Here is a 16,847-nt window from a genome sequence, read left to right as displayed (position 1 = left end):
AGTATTTGAAGTTTCATGAAACTTTTTTTTTTTTTTTTTTTTTTTAAAGCAGTATAACATTTGAAAATACATCATGAGTGTTATAAATGTACAGAATGTTTAAGCTATGAAAATGTATTAAACATGAAATTGAGCTTTAAGAAGTTTGCATAGTTTCAGTGCCATCTAAAAGAAGTAACTGGAGGACAAATAGGAATAAAAAAGAGCCTTTGATTTTTCAATCTTTCCTTTGATGTGTCATTGTTGGTTATTAGCAACTGGATTTATTCTGTACAGTGCTCCTTATTGTCTTTCAGGTATTCAAATCTTTAATTGTTTCAATTAAATTTCTAAGTGGTCATTTAAAAATTGTTTCCAGGACTCACCCATATCTGAAGATGATTGATTGCCTTGCATGCCTCTGATGCCATAGTTCTTTTCTTTGAACTGTCCTCCCCTCCCTTCCTCAGCCATGAAATCAAGTTACTTTTCTTTTATTTATAGACAATGGTAAAAGGATTAAAATAAAAATGTTAATAAGAATTACCCTCTAAATTTGTACACTCTTCATTCTACGCAGAATGCCTTTTTTTTTTTTTTTAAGATATTCTTCTATGAACCATCTTTTTTCAAAGCAAGTGTTCTAGAATGCTGAAAAGTTTTTTTAAATATTGCTGAGACTGCCATTTCCTAAGTAGTCAGCAAAATGATGTAAGTTAGTATCTCTGTGCAGCAGATTCTCTGAAATGTTCTAAGTAAATTAATCCCATTGAAACTTGATTCTTGAAACTTGATCAGTCTTGATCAATCATATCAATCGATATTCTTTATCAATCTATATTTTAGGGTATGTCTTTTTTACAGTTAGTGTACTTCATCCAATTTAATTAAAATACAAATTTTAAGAGCATTAAATTCCTCTATGGATGTTTCTTTCTTTCCCTTCCCTCAAATGATGAAGCTAAAGTCACGTGTCTTTGAATGAGAAGGAGGTATTAAGTATATTTTATATTCAAATATTTTATTGTGTATTTTTCTTTAGAATAGAAAACCTGTAGTTTTAAGTTTTGAACTTTGAATCATATTATGATTTTCATGACCAACCATTTTGCTATCATTTTCAATTAGAAAGTGGTTCTAAGCAATGTTCTTTCTTTCATCAATTTTGCTCCTAATTAAGATAGTATTAGCATTCTTACTTCACGTTGACAAAGTATTGTTCTACTCTTCATTCTTCAGCTCATTTCTTTGAGTCTATTTTTTTTTCTTATCAAAAAGAACATAACTTTCAAACAATTATGAGATTAGAGAAATGTGGAGTAGAATGGCACAATTAAAAATTGCATCAGAGAAGTATTTAGAAGAAAAAATTGAGGCAATTGAAATAAAAATCTGAAGTACAGACAATAAAAAGACATATTCAGTCAAATATTGCTTTTATTGTGTTAACCTTGAAATGTAGGTTTTCACTATAAAATAATACATTTAGCATAGAGTGACTGTGTTCTGAAAGTAAGCTGACTACATAAAATATTTTAGTGAGCCTTTTTTTTTTTTCCCCTGTTTATTTTTTCCCCCCCAAAAAATTAATCTGTCTTAAACATATTTCTCACTTGTGGCAGGAGATTTTCTTTGGATCCATACATAGATCTGAAAAATATAATGAATTGGAAGAGTGAGTGAAGATATGAATTATTTTTGTTATGGAAATAAGGAGCAGAACCTAGTACAAACAGAGAGGGAACAAAAAGAAAAGAACAATACCATCACTATTTTGCTCAGGTATTTAATATTGGATAGGTAATTCTAGAAATCTGTTGCCTCATATTATATTTGGAAATACTCTTATTTCTATGTAATAAGTAACATTATTTTGTGTTTAAACAATTTTATTTAAATATATATATTTACTTTTTCTCTCCCTTTGTCCTTTAAATTCACTAGTGCTCCATGAAATGGTCAGTATAAGTTAAGCATTGTTGCTTTTCCAAAACAGGTTGCTGACTTTTGTATATATTTTCAGAAACTAGATAAGCTTTATGAGCAGAAGCAAAATGTGGCTAAGACTAAGCCCAGTAAAATACTTTTCAAGTCTGTCACCAGTATAAAGGAATAATTTGGATGAATAAATGCATATGTAACATTCCTCAAAATATTACTAATTATTGCAGACTCTCAATGCACTAGATTATCTTTTTTTTTTTTTTTTTTTTCTATTTGATCCTTGGATCTTTGCAAAACTAATCAGTTATCTTAGATCAGTGTGTTCTCAGGAATAAATAACATTTTTCTCCATTCTTCTTCTGTGTTTTCTATATATTCCATTTCAGAAGTATGGAGAAAATTCCTCCATTTCAGAAGGATATCACATTTTAATAATCACATAGACACCTAAAAAAGTGTCCATAAGGAAGAAGTTACCTTAGCAGTTTCCACTGCAGTGATGTTGTGGAAACACTTCCTCCACAAAAATGTTTTATGGATTGTTCACATACTGCTGTCCCTGTGGTTTTTGTCCTCTCAGCCTCCTAGTTCTTCTTTTCTGGCCCAAGCCAGTGTGCCTTTTGCTAAATTCCAGGTAGTATTTCATATAATTCAAGTTGCTCATACAGAAAACTGGGGGAATAATGCTCCTAAGAATACACAGTTTTCTTTATCTGATCAAGCACAGATCATTTTTAGTTTGATTGAAATTTAAGGTGAAAGCAGTCGTAACAAGAAACTAAGAATCAGTTTTCAGGACTGAGTGTAGAATTTTGCCCAGCTAATAATTTATATAACCATTTACATTTTGTGGCAACCCTATAGAAATGAATTCTAGGCAGAGATCTTTAGTTAATCTAATTCAACTGAAACAAAGCATTTTACCTATGTAAGACTAATACCATTTGGTGAAAATAAGTTATCTAGTTCTGATAACTCATCCATACATTAATGATAAATTTAGGATGCACTGACTTTTAGGATGTACTGAGCTTTTAAAACTGAATAGAATCAAATAAACTCATTTTATTCCAAAACTCTCCTGTAATTGTTCAGGTTAGAACATTGAATTAAATCTCTTCCCTTCTCTGTCTATGTATTATTCATGAAGGCCTAAAACTGGCCCTCTGTGACCATGAAGACTACTTTTTTTAAAATTCTAATGTAATCCTACCCTTATGTGCTGAATTATGGAGCCATCAGATCAGCACCCATGGAGTGAGGAATTTCAGATGATTAGAATTCTTAATGATTAGCTCCACAGTGTAAGTTCTACATTGCCTCATTTGTATGGAAAAATTCTCCTGATGCTCAGCAGATGCCCTACTGTTGTATTTTAATGAACTGAATTTTAACTCCACATCATTTTAAAAAAATCCATCTCAACCCTCATCAAGAATTTTTACTGGAAAATGGAAAGGATGCTGATAAAAATTTCACCATTCTTGTCTGACTCTAAGAATTGCCTCAATCAAGTAACAAGAATTATATTAAGGTAATGGACACATTTGACTTGTTTACAGTTGGAAAAAATGATACATCTCCAACTATTTTGGACACCATCAAACCAATTTTCTGACACAAAATGCCTCTTTAGTGAACCTTTTCTTAAAAGTCATGGATTTTACATGATTTGATTTTTCCTTCAAACAAACAAACAAACAAAAACAACAAAAAACAATGTTGCATTTTCATAACAAAAATATTTTTATTTATAAATTCTTTTTCTATTAAAATACATTTATATGTGTAATATGTATAAAATGTAAGGTGATTATTCACATACACACAAAGTTTTATATGTATACATATAATTTATATATATGCACATTATATATATAAAATTTAATTTATATATTTTATTTGTTTCATATATATCCTATGCATATGAAATATACAAAGGTTATAATTGATATAAAACTTTCTTGTTCCCATTTCAGTTTTGTTAACAAATGTGTGTTGTTGTTGTTTTTTGTTTGTTTTTTTGTTTGTTTTTTTTTTTAACACTTGGTTAACATTTATACAAACAACAATAAAAAAAACAACAACACTAAAGTTAAGTTTTCCTTTAAAGAAGGGTCATTTGCTGACTAGATCTACTTGGCCTCATTTATATCCATGCACATATAGAGTTAGCTGATTTGCTTCAATGAATAATATAATTGACTAATGCAATTGAGAACAAAATTTCCTACCCTAACCTTCCTAGAAGTCAGTTTAATTTTCCAGTGTTAGCAGTTTTATGGTCCAGGTACACTTTAACAGTTAGAAATATTCAATTAACTGTATTTCAGTGACTGTGATTATACTTCTTAGTTTCATTCAATTATCATTCCTTCTACAGTTTTTTTTTTTTTTTTTTTTTTTTTTTTCTCTCTCTCTCTTTTCAAGATTTAATCTATCCAGAAAGTACTGCTGCACCTATTGACTTACATATCATATAGGCTACCTATAATGATATACATATCATTATAGGACTCATAATCAGGTTTGGTGTTCAGTGCTTATAGAGGAAGCAATCATTTGCTGCTATAAATAAATGCTAAATTAGACATTCCTTTCTGCCCATGAGACATATGCTTTTGTCCAGTCTGCATGTTTTTTTTTTTTCTATGATAAGATCATGACGTAACACCATTAAGAGAGTGTAAAAATAAATGTGTTTTGCATAACTTGATGTTCACTTCAGAACAAAAGAAGCAAAATATTCAATGGGAGAAAGTTAACAAACAACATTTAAAATGAACTAGCTGAAAATTAGAACTTCTCACAGAAAATCAGTTGATCTTCTGAAATTATTGTTAACTGTTTGAAAATGAAATGAAATAAAAGTCTTCATGCAGAATGTCCATTTTGACTCCTGAAAGTTAAGAATAAAATACTAAGATGTCTTTATGCAAGTGTTTCCAGACAAGTGTTTCCAAGGGCTCTATTTGTTGTTTACTGTGGTGGTTTGAGCCCTGCTAGTACTTAAGCCCCTACACAGCTGTTCGCTCACTTCACCCTCCAGTGGGATGGAAGAGGGAATCAGAAGAGCAAAAGCTGAAACAACGTGGGTTGAGATAAAGACAGTTGAATATATTAGCAGAAATATGAATGCACACAAAGCAAAATAAGGTATTCATTCACTTCTTTCCATTGGCAGCCAGATGTTTACGCACTACCCGGAAAGCAGGACTCCATCACATGTAACATTTACATGGAAAGTCAAATAAATAACCCTTATTACAGAGGAAGGAAATAACCATTCCCTTCCTTTCTCTGGGATTTTTTGTTGTTGTTGTTGTTGAATGCAACGTCATATAACTATGGGATATCCCTTCAGGTTAGCTGTCCCAGATATTTCTCCCCAGCTTGCACACACACCAGCCTTCTCACTGGGGTGGACAGTGTGAGAAATAGATATTGTGCAAGAGTTGTTCAGCAATAGATAAAAAACTGATGTGTTACCAATGTTCTTTAAATCACGGATCTTAACATCACAATCATACAGGTTGCTATGAAGAAGATTAACTTTATCTAAGCCAAACCCATGAACATATAAAATTTCTTGAGATGTTCCAATGGGCTTCCAGATACCATTATGGGATAGTATCAGTCTCCCTGAGGTCCTGTTTCATATCTTCTAATACAGTCCTGGCCACCCCAGGGTATATCAGATGGTACTAGACAATTCTGTATGTCTAGCTACGCACCAAACTCAGAATAGTTGAGTGAGTCAGGACCCTTGTCAAGGGAACCTTGACACTGGTTTGCTGATGTTTACTTTAAGATGACTTTCATTGACAAACCTAACTATGTCTCCATTTACCAAAGCAAGAGACTAAACATTTCATTCACATAAAGATACCTAAAATCAAGATACCTAAGTTTTGGCTTAATGAGGTATGAGTCTCCTCTAGAAGTTTAACACACGCTACTAGAAATGACACCAGTGATAAGTTGAATTGAACATAAAGAATATATCACAGTATAGAATAATTTACAGAAGGGAGCAGACATAATATTGGGAGAATGTGGTACTTACACAAACTAAAGGTATAAAACTTTAAGCATGTAAACAAAAAGACCAGACTTATTTTCACTGTTTTATTAACAAGACATTTTGACACACTAATGTATTAATTAGTCTCCTAAAAGTTACTACTGTTGCTTTTCCCATTTTCTCAAATCTTTTCAAATTTTTTGAACATCCCAAACACTGTTCAAAACCAGGAATGTCATAAATTATAGTGCTTATTTTTAGAGGAATCAGGAGTCATTCCTCTAAGGAACAGAAAATTGGATATGTCCATATACAGGAAAAAAAGCTAAAAAAATAATTTCAAGTTAGCATACACTCAAAAATATTTCAGCACTCTGGATCCTATTTTATCTTTTTAGTATTGAATTCTTATTCTTTATTCACATTAATTTATTTACTTCTTGTTTCATTACCACTTGTTTCATTATCACTTACACAAGTGATTTGGCTGTCTCTGTCCATTTCCTTGTGTTTAATTATTTGTGAGTTTAATTATTTTATTTTATTTTATTTTATTTTATTTTATTTATTTTATTTTATTTTATTTTATTTTATTTTATTTTATTTTATTTTATTTTATTTTATTTTATTTTATTTTATTTATTTTCTAATTTTGGTTTGCTAAATATATGTACTTCTGGTCATATATATCTTTCATAGTATTGTTTCTCTTTTTTTTTTTTTTTTTTTTTTTTTTCTGTTTAGCCTACTCTTCCTTGTAGCTTCCCCTGCCTCCCTCTCCCTCCCCATTTCTCTCCTTTTGTGTCTTCACTTGTCTAGCTTTCTTTCTTTATGTTTATAATACAGTTCATATGCACACGCATATATAGTGTTTTTTTTTCTCTCTCTCTCTTTTTTTTTTTTTTTTTTTCCTTTTTTCTCTGTCAAGGGCTCTATATTCTTTCTTTCCATTTTACTTTATCTCAGATACATTTTCTTGTGATTGCTGATTTCATTAAAGAATGAAGGATGTTGAATGTATTCTTGTTCCAAGCCTTTTCAGACTTGCACAGGCTGAACACCTAATTGATTCATGTCTTAGTCCTGAATTCAAGATCCCATGGAACACCTAGCTGAGATCTGAAACATAAGGGGGTAACATTTGCAGATAGCCTATTTTAATAGACATTTTGAAATATTTTTCATGATTTTGTAGGGAATGACATATTCATCAAAGTCGTACAATTTAATATCTTTCTGTAGTAGGAGAAAAAGAGACACAGGATAGCCAAATCTGTATTACTTTGTCAAAGGAACCCTTTTAAAAAGATGAAATGTCTGAACACTGTGGAAGACTAGTTTCACTTTTACTTTTAAAAGATAAGATCAAGCATCTGCCAAAATACATTATTCACAATGAAACATTTCACTGATTCTGTACTATAGATACCTTGAGGCCTATATTTTCTGGCAGTATTACTGCAGCAGCAAAGCTGCCAAGAGGGAAGGGTTATTTACAGTCAGTGGGAACAACTCTTCTCTGACGCTGGGCAAGCTTTTGAAACTTACCTTGTATATTGGAAAACTGAGAGAATTCCCCTGCATGTTTTATCTCAAAGGACAGCAGGGAGTTGCAGCAAATATTTTTCTTTCTTTGATTTTGCTATCCAGGTACCTCTGGTGACATGACATATTTCTTGTATCCTCCTTTCTTAAAAACAAACAAATAAATAAATAAAAACCACCTCTCTCTTCTACAATTTATCATCTTTTTATTAAGCATAAGTTTACCTTCTTGCTTTTCAGTGTAGTGAAAATTCATTGAAATGAGATGAGATAGATATCTGAGTGTGCCTAACCTTCTAAGTTGAATTTTATTTTTGGTTATGATGGATTTCCAAAATTGAAATGTTATATATACATTTAAAAAATAGTTTCCTCCTACTCTTATCAGCTGCATGAGGTGTTATCTAAGACACAAAGCTCACTTCTTGCCAGAAGTAATACAGAGCAAGGTATTTCCTTTCAATCTTACACACTTTGAAGGAATAAAAACTTTACGTCTAGAGACTGTAAAAATGTAGCAACCCAAAATTCTTAATCCCTTTGGGAAGGTCCAGGTGTTCAATTCTATCCCTTCTCTGCAAGTCTTGCAGATCTAGAATTCTCAGTTCATAGTGCTCAGGTCACTCCTCTAAAATTGTAGCATTCTGAAATTTGTTTTCTGGTATTTTGTTTTCACTTACAGTCATCAAATACTGTTTTTTCCAACAAGCAAAGCCTCACTGTACTTGTTATTTCAATGTCAGCTACACAGAAGCCAGAAGGCTCGGTATTTCTTACACTTAGCAGCATCAATGAGATAGCATGGAATTAAGAGGCTCTAGACTAAGAATATATTATTTTCTCCAATTAAAAACTACCCAGGGAGCTGGGTTAGACAAGGGAAATAAGAATTTCAAAAGAATTTGAATAAGATAGAAAAGTTAATAAATGTCAATTTCTTCTTACTAATTAACAAAATTGTTCAATTTTCAGCCATAAATACTAATTAACATATGTATAATTTATAATCTGTGTTTGCGTACATAACAAAGTATGTAATAATCATAAGCTTTCACCTGAGATAAAACATCAAGTTTAGTAGTGGCAAGCATGAGACAATTTTCTTTGTTCTCTGTAGGGCCAGGGGAGATATGAAGGTATGCAGTAAATCATTCCAGCCTAAAACAACTATCTAAGATAAAAATAGCTTCTTCCTACAGATCTTTTAAAAAAGATTATGCATAGATTGTCGAGAAGTCTAAACAGATTAGTTTATAGTATTCCCTAAACTTTAAATAGCTAGCTAGGAAGCCTCTCAGTTGGGACTAACAGATGGAAGTGAGTGCTGCTATCAAAAGCAGAAAGTTTAGAGAATATTTCCCATTTCTGGCTATCATATCTCTTCATATATTTAGCAGATTTGGCATAAAATATAGTTCAAGTGACTATTTATTTTTTTATAGCAAGAGAAAAGAATTAATAGAACAGAACAGAACAGAACAGAACAGAACAGAATAGAACAGAATAGCGCAATTGGAAGGGAACTACAAATATGATTGAGTCCAACTGCTTTACCACTCCAGGACTAAACAAAAGTTAAAACATTATTATTAAGAGCATTATGCAAATGCCTCTTGAACACTGACAGACATAGGACATCAGCCATCTCTCTAAGAAGTCTGTTCTGGTGTTTGACCACCCTCACAGTAAAACAATTTTTCCTAATATCCAGTCTGAACATCCCCTGTTGCAGCTATGTGCCATTCCCAGGTGTCCTGTCACTGGTTACAGGGGAGAAAAGACTGGCACCTCCTTCTTCACTTCCCTGCCTCAGGAAGTTGTAGACAGCAATGAGATCACTTCTTGGCCTACTTTTCTCAAGACTAGACAGCCCAAGTTTTCCTCAGACTCTTGGAGGATCCTCTTGTCTTATCCTCTTGGAGGATATGCCTTCCAGCTATTTTACCCTTGCCCACCTCTAGATGCATTCAAGTATCTTATTATCCTTTTTATGTTGTGAAAGCACCACTGCTGTTTTTTGCTAATATTAGACATACATATCAATAAAAGAAACAGTAGTTCCATTCTGGCAAACCACACTGATGGTGGTGAATAGCATCCCTGAATAATATCTTGTCTATCACTCTAATCCATCCAATAAGTCTAAGGTCACGTTGCTTGAGTTAGTCAAACTTTATAAAGAGAAGACTATACAAAGAAAAGATAAAATTATTCAAAGAAAGCACTAATTTTTCATTTAATGTTGGGCATATAATTTATCATTGTTTAATTAAATATATTTTAAATATTTGCCTAACAGAATCCAACTGTCTCTGTACTGATGGGACAAAAATATTGCATTAATATCACAAAAATATTACATTAAAAATAGAGCAGTTTTCAGAATATTGTTATTAATATATACTTGTGCACATGGCTGTTGTAGACTCTCAGTTAAAAAATGCTGCCTAGAAATCACTAATTTATTTCAAACTTATTTTAAGCCTCAATTAACAACAGAAAAAGTTATGATATTGATGATAATATTAATGATATTGATGATATTGAAAATGATATTTTTTTCTTAATAAAAGAAAACGTAACAAGATAACAAGATAACAAAGGATAACAAGAGAAATAGAAGGCACTGCTTAAATATTATTGCTTTTCCTTGCATGAGATTTCTATATGTTGATTATATTTAAGGATGAAGCCAACATTTCTGCCAGTTTCTAAACCAGAGTATCTCCCTTAGCATTTTTATGTGATTGTGCAAAACATGGACACTTTCAATTCTGATTATTTTTATCTTTAAGAAAATAGAAGATAACATAAGTTTTCACGAAGAGTGAACATAAGTATGATGGAGCCATCTTGTGAATGTCTGAAGTTAGGTAGGATGTCTAACTAATACAGAATATAGCATTAATATTACTGAGATATCTACATATGATTTTTTTTTTTTCAAACACTAATGTAATCCTTATGCTTCTATAAAATAATATCTCTCTTTCTGGTAGCAATATTTACCTTTAAAATTTTAAAATAAAACTACAGTATAATTTTTGGAATCAATAACATCTCAGTGTTATTGGATGTCATGGACCTAAGCATGTTTTCACTAGTGATGGATTTCTTTTTTAATTGAAATAATTTTTAAATTTGTTTTTTATTTTCATATTATTTTTTTTTTCAATAAACATTAAAAATTTTTAATACTAATTTAAAATAGCTGATTTTTTTTTTTTTATAGGATTCTGATTGCATTTCATAGAAATAACACAGTATCAACATTTTATAGGTATACTAGAATCTTATATTACAGTTTAAATTGTGCTCAGGAATACAATTTTCCTTGCATGAAGGTTGCCAGGCAACAGCACTCACAATATTTTTATTGACGACAAATGTAGCTCTTTGTGGTATCAGGAAGAAGAATATATTTTCATTTTTATGTTTATAAGAAAGTAAACATTAACTTTAATCCCCTTGCATAAAGATATAATAGTAAGATAAAACTGACTGATATTTTATTATATTTCCTTCACTTAAGCTACATTGCTTTTCTTCATAACAGTGCTTCAAGACACTTACTAATGCAGGGAGGTGTTGGTATCAGGAAAATGCACCTTAAATTTATGATCAAAATGAATTGTATGTTTGACCACTTTGTAAAATTTGAGTTTTTAAAATGCTTTGGTTTTCTGGTGTGGGAAAAAAAAAAAAAAAAAAAAGCAATTTTGGATTAGGATATGTGACTACATTGAAAATGTAGTTATCTATGATAGAAAGCCATGTTTAAAATGTGTAGGTTAAACCACATCCACACACATAGCTTTTACATTTAAATTTTTATGGTCTGAATGAAAAATATGAAGAAAAGCATATGCAGAATCCTCTGAGAAACATAAAACAAGGCAACTATATTCCATTTTGTATACATTTCCAGAGGGGGGAAAAAAAAAAAAAAGAAAAAGAAAAAATATATTTTTTTGTGAAGTTCATACTGATTATCTCATGATTGAAGAGTTATTTCAAATTAATTTGAAGAAGATTAGCTTGAAGAAGGCATAGGAATACAACAGGAAATTCAGGCACATGTAGAATGAGACTAATTAAAAAATAAATTAATGGAAATATTTTTAGAGATATAATGAAATTTAATACTGTTTGATAATAGTGAATAAAATTAAACAAAAAATATGATAGTAAATAGCAAACTAAATACAAAACTTTTGCATCTGGCTAGATAAAAATAATTCTTAATGCATTAGAGCCACAGATGACATGCAAGAATAAATTTTACATTTCTGTATGGGTATTTCAAAGGTTGCATGAAATGAAGTTTCTCTTCTGATCCATATCAATTTGTAAAGGTAGGCAATTCAGCTCACTTCATGAACTATATTCTTATGAAGCATAACAAAATCCAATTTACCAGTAAAATCCATTTAAATTAAAATCAAAGTGTAATCTTCATACCAATCACTATTATGATGATTATTACCATAATGATGAAATGAGATCAGATACCTATGCAGATACCATTTCTGTATCCTGATTATTTTTTACTCAGAATAAATTATCCACAGTGCAAAAGCTTCAGGAAGGGCACAAAACTTGAGTTGTTGTTTTTTTTGTTTGTTTGTTTTTCCTCTGCCAAACTATTCAAGCAAGAAACTATAATAGGCACCATTTGACAAGTTGTTTGTGTATCTGGTTAGGGATACAAATATAGCTCCCTCCCTCACAGAGATAAATTCTTTTGTTCCTTTACTTAAATATCACTTTAAAATAATTTTAGAAAAAAAAATAAATATCTTTTTATATATCTTTATTTCTGTATTAAGACTTTGTGTTAGTAGTATCCAACAAGAAATAATTCCACCCCTGGTATTACCTGATTTTTCAGAGGTATTGGGAACTTCAGGTAAATGCACAGGAGCTAAAGATCTTTCTGAAAATCAGATCAGACCCAAAACTGCCTGTGGTCAGTTACCTTTTACCTGGTTACCTTTTTGGTTATGTTTCTCTTTTAACTTGAAGTGACTCCTAATAAATATTTGTCCAGGTGGTTTATAATGGGATATTTTCTGTAATAGGTTCGTTCTTGTGGTAAAATTTTAACAAAACGTCAGTACTGTTTCTCCAAAACATTTGAGCACATGATTGCTATTGAAATCTTTGGTCAAGAAAAACGTTTACATGCTTGGTTTTACGCATAACCTTTTTGTTGTTGCTGTTAAAAAAATCAATATGTGTTAGACAATCATTTTTTCTACTAGAAATTAAGTACAAAAAAGATTTACTTTCATTTAAATATTTTCAATTAAATAGGATGCATAATTCTAAACAGCCAACATACAAAATTATTCATGCTGAGAATCACAGAATCAGAGTCGCAGAATGCTTGAAGTCAGAAGGGACCTCTGAAGATCATCTAGTCCAACCCCCACTGCCAAGAAGGGTCACCTACAGTACATTGCACAGGATCGCATCTAGGCAGGTTTTGAAGGAGGCTCTACAGCCTCTCTGGGCAACCTGTTACCCTCACAGTAAAGAAACTGCCCTTTCATATTCAGTTGAAATTTTCTGTGCTTTAGTTTGTTGTGCAGGCCACAATCAAAAAGAGTCTGTCCCCATCGTCTTGACACCCTCCCTTCAGATACTTATATTCAGATATTTATTAGTTAGAACATAGGATTTTAAGGGATCAAAATTTTCAGAATAAAGTAGCTGTAAATAAAGGAATAAAGCTTGAATACTTGATTCAAGATTGTAAATGTTTGTTTATTTGGTTTAACAAGAATGATAGTACTTTGCTTTATAATAAGACAGTAAACAACTCCATTTTGTAATGCTTGATATTGCTAAATATTGAGGTTTCTTAGATGAAAAAAATATGCTGTTTCCAGCCACACCCTTCAGTTAAACATTTGCTTCTAATTTTCAAATTCCTATGATGTTTTAGACATTTATTATTAATTTATTTTTTTAATAAGAAGGTCCTATATTTATTCTAAGTTATAAAAATCTATTATGTTATTTATTGTTATTGTTATTGTTATTGTAATTGTTATTGTTATTGTTATTGTTATTGTTATTGTTATTGTTATTGTTATTTTTTAACTACAAATAAAAGTCTTGTTACCTAAGGAAAAGTATTACACAATGGCAAATATAAAATCATTCCATTGTTTGGAACTGCAAAGCTGTTTAGGGGTTGAACCTGCATCTCAACTAAATTTTAGAAGACCAAATAGGAACTAAAATAAAGCTTTTATTGATTTCCATATGCTGCAGTTTTATATAGATTTCTTGTGGGGGTATATCACTGTAAAGGGTCTTAATTGTTTATTGATTTCATTTACGAAGTCTTTTTTTTTTTTTTTTTTTTTTTTTTTTTTTATAGAACCAAATTAAAGAGTCCAAACAACATATTTGTTCATATTTGTTTAGATCTACTTACTTACATAGAGCCTTTTGGAAGCTTCTTATCCTTCTAACAAGGGATAATCCATCATAACATAATTTTTTAGCAGTAAACCCCCTTCTCTTGAAACTGAAAGTTCATTGAGATTTTTGCCTGGGCCACCATAAGTTGTAAATAGAATAATGTCAGAAGAAATTGGACTGATTCTGTCCCTTCTTACAGAAGCAGCAATTGAACATTGCGCCTTGAGACATCTCACTGACTTCAATGTTATGAAAAAAAAAAAAAAAGATTTGTGTGAATATCAAAATAGATTAATTTAGAGTTTTAACTTTCTTGATTTTTATACCTACACTGTAAAAGCTCTTTATACTAATATACTAATATACACTCTTTACAGTATAATCCTGGCTAAGTGAACCCCATGTATATTGGTAAATTAAATATTGGTTTTAAGGCCTGTTTATACATTGTGTTATATTTGTTATTGCTATACTGTGTTATATTTTGTTATTGTATTAGGTGGGCAAATAGTTTTACATCTCAGCAGAATGCATTTTTCCTTATGGTACTTCTACTTGCATGTGGTTGAGGAATACATTCTTTGTCTGTGTCTGCTTCCAGTTTGGGTATCACTACAGTCACATCATATTTGAAAATAATACGACTAGAGTCTGAAATTTTCTGTAACTTTTAATTGTTAACAAAATATTAACTGAAGTGATGATTTAATCATGATTTCTTATAAAGGAAACAATTGTTTTATGAGCATATAATGGTATGGTTAGTTGTACTGCCAAATATTTAAATAGGTATAATATCTATTTGTGCTTGTTTAGTATTTCAGAAAACTGAATATTAAGTGAATGAATCAAAAAAAAATTGCATTGATCACTATTTGAATAAGCATAACTTCATGTATTTGCAGACAGGCCTTCTCCTAGAAAAATATAAAGTACCTTATATGACACAGAAATGAACTGAATCTGACCCGATTCAAGTTTCATGGGAAATATATGAAATACATCATTAAGGAAAATTTCAGAACTTTTATTTTGTTTCCATATGCACAGTAAAACACATGCAGTATTCTTTGCTTTGTGAATCAAGTGATTTCAAAGAATTCAGTCAAGGCAAGAAAATGTCAGCACTGTGCATTTTGTTTGAGTGCACAGAACTTTTACCATCCATTTCCTCATCAGCCTAGAGATAAAAGAAGGCAATCACCAACTCAAACTACTAGGAGAAATTCAAATTTTGTATTAGCTGTGGGTCATGCCATAAATTCATAATTGCAATAAACACTTTACAACAATAAACTGTTTAATTGAGAAAACAACTCAATTTGCAGCAATTAAACAGTGAAAAAAAAAAAAAAAGTGAGTGAAAACATTTAGACATTAGAATACTGTTTGTTAAGAATTGTTGAATTATTAGTAGAGTGATTTTTATATTTTATTTTTAACCTTGTTTGAAGGAAGTATGTTGTACTGACTCTGAATGCTTTAGGAGTGGGGAAATACATCTCCTCCCCTCAAAGAGTATCCATCCAACAAAGTCCATGTTTTGGCAGACACACTGTCAAAACACCAAGCACTGAATGTCTCTAGAGAGATTATTCTTACCAAATTCTCTCCACAAAGTTATCAAAGAAATATTAATGACCACACCAGACTTTCAGATGGAAAGAAGTAAACAAATGAATCTCCCCCTTCAAAAGTTGTGTTCTCCCCTCTTGAGATGAAAGAATAATTGAGGCTGGGCAGGATCTCAGTCTCCAGTCCAAGCTCCTGCTTTAAAGCTGGGCTAGCTCTCACATCACAGCAGTTTGCTTAGAGCTTTGGTTTGTTGGATCTTTACAGCCTGCAGGGATGAAGACTACATAGTATCTGTAGGCAACCTAGCAAAAACCTTTTTCTGATATTGAGTTAGATCATCTCCTCTTTCAGTTTATGATAATCATTTTGTGGCCTCTACAGTGTGCTTCAGTAATGAGTTTGGCCCTCTTCTCAATAGTGTCATCTCAGAAACTGGGAGGCTTTGAAAAATATACTGACTCTTCCATTGCTACTAAATACATACCCAAAACATCCCCAATTATTGCAGCCTTTGTCTGCAACAAAAGTATAGTTGCAGTTTGTGCAAGACTTCATATAGTGATGCTTTTCTGCAGGGAACAGCAGAAGCATACTAGGATGGGAATAGGCATGTCTGCAACACAGAGCAGGGCAGAGCCAGGGGCTTGAGTTTAAATGTAGGCCCCAAGCCTTTCCACAACTTTTCCTTACACAGTTTTTTTCTCAGTGGCTTTGTGTGTGTGTGTATGTGTGTGTACATACATACATACATCATACGTATGTACTTCTTTGTACCTTAGAAGGTATATAGAAGGTACAAAAAAGTTACCTTCACCTTACCTATGAAGAAAAAGTGTATTCAGCTGAGTGATGTGTGTTGAGTATCTTAGAGGTTGTAAGATAAACAAGTAGTTTACTGATACAAGGTGTACATCAAGGTACAGACTATTTACATTTATTTCACAAACAAGTCTGCAGTGGAGAAAATTGTTTTCACCTGGTTTTGAAACTGCGGGAGAAAATCAATTATGTTGGTTATGCTTTGTATGAATGGGCTGCCAAAACTACAGCAGTTAAGTAGCCAGATACCAGTTTAATAAAGGAACCATTTCATTGCCCTTAAAATGCAGGCTGAATTGCATTTCGAAGATTCTAATACAGGCTAATTTAAATCACTCTTTGGCAGTTTGTGTCAGAATAAAGAAGCATGCTTTTTCAGTGACTGATAAATTTAAGTATTTGATAAGGCCTTTCATTTAATGTCCCATCCAATACTTCTTTCCATTAATCACCTAAGAGTAAATGCTCCTTTTTAATTTATTACCACTTAAAAGTTATCACTTGCCTTACTAAAGAGTGGCAACCT

The sequence above is a fragment of the Aythya ferina genome (assembly GCF_964211825.1).
Source record: "Aythya ferina genome assembly, chromosome: 1".
Classification (NCBI taxonomy): domain Eukaryota; kingdom Metazoa; phylum Chordata; class Aves; order Anseriformes; family Anatidae; genus Aythya; species Aythya ferina.
Note: the sequence above shows the minus strand (reverse complement) of the source record.